At 41.0% G+C, this 6263-nt stretch overlaps 1 long non-coding RNA gene across 1 annotated transcript; it reads right to left on the minus strand.

The window, feature by feature from the left end:
* Positions 1–750: 750 nt before the first annotated feature.
* LOC140017067 (uncharacterized) lies at positions 751–3344 on the minus strand. Its single transcript, XR_011823383.1, has 3 exons — positions 3085–3344; positions 1663–1723; positions 751–939 (listed from the first exon to the last, which is right to left on the minus strand). It is a non-coding gene; the product is annotated as an uncharacterized lncRNA (long non-coding RNA).
* Positions 3345–6263: the final 2919 nt, after the last annotated feature.

Raw genomic sequence — 6263 nt, forward strand, 5'->3', positions numbered from 1 at the left:
GAGCCGGTTAGGGCTTGGTCGAAGTCAGTCAAACCTGGTTGAGGTCACCAAGTTTGTGAATCCGGTTCACCGATTATGTGGACCAAGTTTGTGACCCGAGCTTGTGAACCAAGCTCAATTTCATTCGCTCGAGCAAGCTTGTGAGGTGTCTGGCCAGAGAGGGTGATAAGGTGTATGGTGGGAGTACAAGTGAAGTTCTACGGACCATTAATTGTGGTCGACGGAGTGTCGGCAGGAGATCATACATGGCACATGAATTGGCTTTGGAGCCACCTCTATCCTGATTATGTGATTTCATTTTTCTGCTTTTGCTTTACTCTTACTGTGTAACTGTTGTTACGTGAAATTTACGCTTTTGCCCCTGTTTACTTACTAAGCATATAGCTTACCCCTTTCTTTTTGTTTTCCTTAGCAGGGACCGACGCGGGGAACTTTTGGTACATCCACTAGTATAGTTAGATTGGGTTGTAATAGTCGGACAGTTAGTATGTTTGTTTTTTTTGTTTTGGTGGTTTGTATAAGGACCCTCCTTAGGGTCTATCTTCTGCTGGTTGTAGTTATAGTACATTAGAGTGGTTTGACTCGAGACTTTTGAAGATGTAAATATAACTTTTGGGATTGTATATGTGACGACCCCACCTCCCCCTGAGGCGTACCAAAGGGTTTGGCGGACCGCCTGCCCAGCTCTCGCCAGGACTCACTCACTCAAATCACGTACACACATCCATGGACCATAAATAACATCCACAATTCAAGCTTATAATTTACATTGATAGAGATCAGGGTACCAAATCTCGATATACTTAAACTAGTTCAAAACATATACAATCCAAATACAAAATGTTCCATTCGAGGAATAGCGCGAGTACAAGTCAAAAGTTAAAAGTCAAACAACTAGACTACGCTAGTCTTTACATATCTCACGCCTCGCTCGTACCCCTGTAAGGAAAACAAATAACGTGGTATGAGCTAAAAGCCCAGTGAGGTTCCAAATAGCAAATTGACCATTATTTATAAGTACAAGTTTTCGATATAGCAAAGTAAGGAGCATGAAGAGTTCATAAATGTGAGCAATAACACGTCAAGTAGAAATCTCAAAATGAGCGAGTGTAAAAGTTTTTCAAAATCAACAATAATCCAATAAGCAATAATCAATCCAAAGCATAAGGATACGGATGGCCCTCAGGAGCCAACTTCCATTCATCATCAGGAGCTTGATCACGTAGTAGTTGACACTCCGTCAACTTTCAAGTAAAGGAACCAATCCAGTAGAGCACCACTTACACGACTCTCCGTCCACCATTCACACCCCCTACTGGGCCCAAAATCCTCAATAAACATGGGTGGTAATACTCGAGTATACCGATTAGCCGAGGAGGTATCACTCCACTCGACAAAATAAGAGACCCAGGGTTCGTTACCCAATCGACCAAGCCCTTGCCGGCTCGACTAGAGTAACTCGCCACAGGGTTTCTGGAATTCCAGGAAGTGCGCACATCAAGTATATCAAGTCAATTGCAATCAATAAACAAGTATATCACGTAAGGGCAAGTGCGATAAAGTACACTCTTGCCCTGTCAATTCACGTATATAACAAGTACTCATATTGGTCACGTATCCAGTTCAAGTATCTAGTGCAATTCAGTATTTGAAAGCACTCACCACAAGATATAGTGCCTTTACTGGTCACTTTCAGGTTATACTCCGAGTTCGGAGTCCAAATCTGCGATAAAACTCAATTTGAGAACTTTGAAACATGACTAGAGTTCGAAACTTAGACGTTTCGTTCAATAAGAATCAAGAAATTGAAATTCACTTGGACAGTAGTCGTGAAACACTTGCTCGCCTTTTTAAACAGTAAAACTTTGTAATATTTATACTTGAAATTGTCTTGCGAGTTGAAAGTACAAGGAAAACATACTTCGAGCAATCATTATTTCATTTCTCAAGGGTACAAGTTCGTCCAAGTCCTAACGTATAACACTCAAGAAACATAGTGGCCAAGGTTCTCGCTAGTTCAAGTAATAAGTACTTAACCTTCACTCAAGTCGCTAATATAGTTTTCTAGTCCTCGAGTAAAAATTCGGGCAGCATGCCCTTTGTGTTTACCTAATTTTTCAGCCTTTTAGGCTTCATTGTTTTTCTCAAACACAACCCAACATTATACATATCAGCAATTCATGTCAAGAGCCGTTCCATAGGCTCACAATATCATAATAACAAGAATCGTATTAAGTACAAGTGCAGAAATTCAATTTAGTTCAAAACAGATTTGACGTACAAATGCGGAAATAACATATCCGAGGTTACGCTTATCGGATTAAAACGAAACCTATGCCGTTTCGAAGCTAAGACACAGAGCTACAACATTCATGAAGGTCACTTAGTCCAGTTCCTAATGTAACTCAGTCAAATTCTCGAATTACTAAACCAGAAACCAATTCGTCGGCTGTTTAAACGCAGAACACTGTAATGGTCATAACTCAGTGTACAAAAGTCCAATTCAGGTGTTCTTTGAGGCATTTTAAAGCTACTTCAGAACACTACAACTTTCATGTTTTGGCCCAGAGGTAAATCAGTACGACTCCCAGTCAAAAAACGTGATACACTGGACTTAACTGATGAAACGGACTGCTGGGAAATATTTAAAACAGTAAGGGTATTTTGGACTTTTCACATCCTACGTTGCTCTGATTGAGCTGAAATTTTGTAGGAACCTATAAAATGTCATTCTATACAACTTTTCTTCTTTGACCTAAGGCCAAATCAGCCTCTAACACACAGATACAAATTCGGACAGAATGTAAGCAAGAATTTCCAGAAATCTGAAATCTTTAGTTTTTAGTGGAACTTTCCTAAATTTCTTGGTCTAATCACTACCACAACACCTTATGAAACCTCAATTGCAACATATAAGCATCTTACAACAATTTGGGCAGAATTTCCATAAGCCCTAGTTCATCAAATAAATTGGGGAAAAACCTCTAAAACATGCTAATCATCCATGATTCCACCACTATAATCAACTACTAAACTTAATTTAACAAAATTGAAAGCAAAACTTAGAGAGATAAGCTCTCTTACCTTGAATAGAGGACACAAAGAGTAGCCCAAGCTTTCTCTTTCCAAAATTTCACCACAAATCACTAACTAAACACTCAAAGGTGAGTTTAATCGGTTTATTTCCTTAGTTTTCTCACTTTGTAGCTAGAAATCAAGAAGAAATGAAGAAGTTTTTCTCTTGGTCTTTCCCTCTCTCTCTTATTTCGGTTATGGAGCAGAAAAATGAAGGAAATGGAGCTTAACTTGTCTTATAAGGAAGTAAGAAGATTAAGGCTAATTGTGTCCACAATTTTTGGCCAACACTTGGACTAATCTTGTCCACAAATTTTTCTCTTTCTTCCCTTACATTTCTAGCCTTATAATTTCGGTCAAACCAGCTGCAAATTAGGAAGATATTTTGTGCAAAAGTCAATAAGCTTGTTTGGTAAGAAAAATGGTGGTCAAGCGGTGCGTTCAATCGGTAGTGCGCGGGACCCGCCAGTTCGCGCCGTTTTTCTTAAAAACTCACGTACTAGGTTTTTTTTTTCTTCCCATTCACTATCCTTATATCATTGCTACTACTCACACATTATTTTTCACTTAAAAGTCACTTTTAATCCCCAAATTGATCCCTGGCCAGTACCGAAAATTTATCCGGCGGAAATCGCGAAAACCCTAATTTTGCTCAAATCTTGAAACCGAAGTGTAAAACCCTATTTTCCAGGTTCATCTGCACTTATTGTTGAACAATTGGGTAGTAGGGCTTTAATAAATAATAATTTTCAAATAAAAGGAAATTTTTAAGAAAACGTGAGGAATTTTCCAATTCCAATGATTAAATTTAGGGTTTCAATCAAAATGTGAGAGATTTAAGAGAACCGGTTAGTCACAAGTAAACTAGGGTTTTTGACTAAAATATTAGGGTTTCTAGTCTTTTAAAACAAAATAAGGTTTTAAATCAAACCCGAAGAAATATACTTTAATATTTTCTTCACAAACAACCTCCTAATATTCGGGATGTTACAGTATATACTGTATAGAGTGTTCTTGCGATTTATCTAGTTTTATTGCTTTAAGTTTTGAGTCCTGGCGCGAGCTAGACAGGCGGCCCGCCGATACCCTAGGGTTCGCCCTTGGGAGAAGTGGGGTCGTCACAAAGTACTTGTTCGAATGGTCCAAGACCAACCTGGAGTCCATAAGGATATTGAAGGCCAAGAAGGATTCAAGCAAATCATCTACACCGTGATCCAAGCCCTTGGAGAATCAAGCAGGCCTCCAATTGATTGGGCTGAGTAGGGTCATTTGGCCCTAATGTTGCTTAGGGTTAGATTTACTGCGTAGTAGGAGCATGGGCCGCCCCATCTGGACACCAAGATGGCCGACTGCTCTTTCAGGGTTTCCTTAGGGTTTTCGTAACCTCCAACTTACAAAAGGGCTTGCTTTGTAAGGGTTTTGGAAGTAAGTTGGATCAATAAAGTTTGACTAATTTCGATTCTTCTTGTTAAGAGAGATTCAAGCCTTTTTACTTGTCTTGGCAAGGGTTGTGAGCTTTGTTGTGTGTCGTCCTAGATTTTTCTACCGACCTATCCATTACAGTAATCACCTCAGTGGAGTCGTCATTCTACCGTTAATAATCAAATCGTGTCGTCCATTTTATTCTAGGTTCCGTAATCCACACGTTCGACCACCTCGCTAGATCCTTGCGCGAACGTGCTACGTGTCTCGAAACGAGGTGATCGAGGACTGTCTCAGCGATGTGAGCATGGATCAAGGCCCATGCAATGACCCTGTCCGATTTCCATTTGTCCCAGTCATACGTGCCAGAGCCAATCTCTTCAAGTAATCCCTCCAAGGCCTTATTCGAATGGTCCAAGACCAACATGCAGTCCATAGGGATATTGAAGGTCTAGAAGGAGACAAGTAAATCATCTACAGCATGATCCAAGCCCACGGAGAGTCAAGGTGGCCTCCATGTGATTGGGCTGAATAGGGTCTTTAGGCCTTAATATTGCTTAGGGTCAGATTAACTGCGTTGTAGAAGCATGGGCCGACCCATCTTGACACCAAGATGGCCGACTGCTCTTTTAGGGTTTCGTTAGGGTTTTAGTAACCTCAACCCTATAAAAGGGCTTGCTTTGTAAAGGTTATGGAAACAAGTTTGATCAATAAAGTTTGATCAATTTCGATTCTATTTGTTAAGAGAGATTCGAGCCTTTTTACTTGACTTGGCAAGGGTTGTGAGCAATCTTGCATCTCGTCATAGATTGTTCTACCGATCTTTCCATTAGAGTAATTACCTCTGTGGAGTCGTCGATCAACCGCCTATAATCGAATCGTGTTGTCCCGTTTGATTCTAGGTTTCGCAATCCATACGTTGGACCACCTCGCTAGATCCTTGGGCAAACGTGCTACGTGTCTCGAAACGAGTTGATCGAGGTGTATCCATTAGAAGTAATCACCTCAGTGGAGTCATCGTTCTACCCCATATAATCAAATCGTGTCGTTCGTTTGATTCTGGGTTCCGCAATCCAAGCGTTGGACTACCTCGCTAGATCCTTGGGCAAACGTGCTACGTGTCTCGAAACGAGGTGATCGAGAACTGTCTTAGCGATGTGAGCATGGATCAGCGCCTATGTAATGACCCTGTCCGATTTCCATTTGTCCCAGTCACACGTGCCCGAGCAAAGCTCTTCAAGTAATCCCTCCAAGGCCTTGTTCGAATGGTCCAACACCAACATGCAGTCCATAGGGATATTGAAGGTCTAGAAGGAGACAAGTAAATCATCTACAGCATGATCCAAGCCCACGGAGAGTCAAGGTGGCCTCCAAGTGATTGGGCTGAATAGGGTCTTTAGGCATTAATATTGCCTAGGGTCAGTTTAACTGCGTTGTAGAAGCATGGGCCGGCCCATCTTGACACCAAGATGGCCGACTGTTCTTTTAGGGTTTCTTTAGGGTTTTAGTAACCTTTAGCCTATAAAAGGGCTTGCTTTGTAAGGGTTTTGGAAACAAGTTCGATCAATAAAGTTTGATCAAATTCGATTCTTCTTGTTAAGAGAGATTCGAGCCTTTTTACTTGCCTTGGCAAGGGTTGTGAGCAATCTTGCGTTTTGTCCAAGATTGTTCTACCGACCTATCCATTAGAGTAATCACCTCTGTGGAGTCTTCGTTCAACCACCTATAATTAAATCGTGTCGTCCCATTTCATTCTAGGTTCCGCA

Source organism: Coffea arabica, chromosome 11c (genome assembly GCF_036785885.1).
Source record: "Coffea arabica cultivar ET-39 chromosome 11c, Coffea Arabica ET-39 HiFi, whole genome shotgun sequence".
NCBI classification, from domain to species: Eukaryota; Viridiplantae; Streptophyta; class Magnoliopsida; order Gentianales; family Rubiaceae; genus Coffea; species Coffea arabica.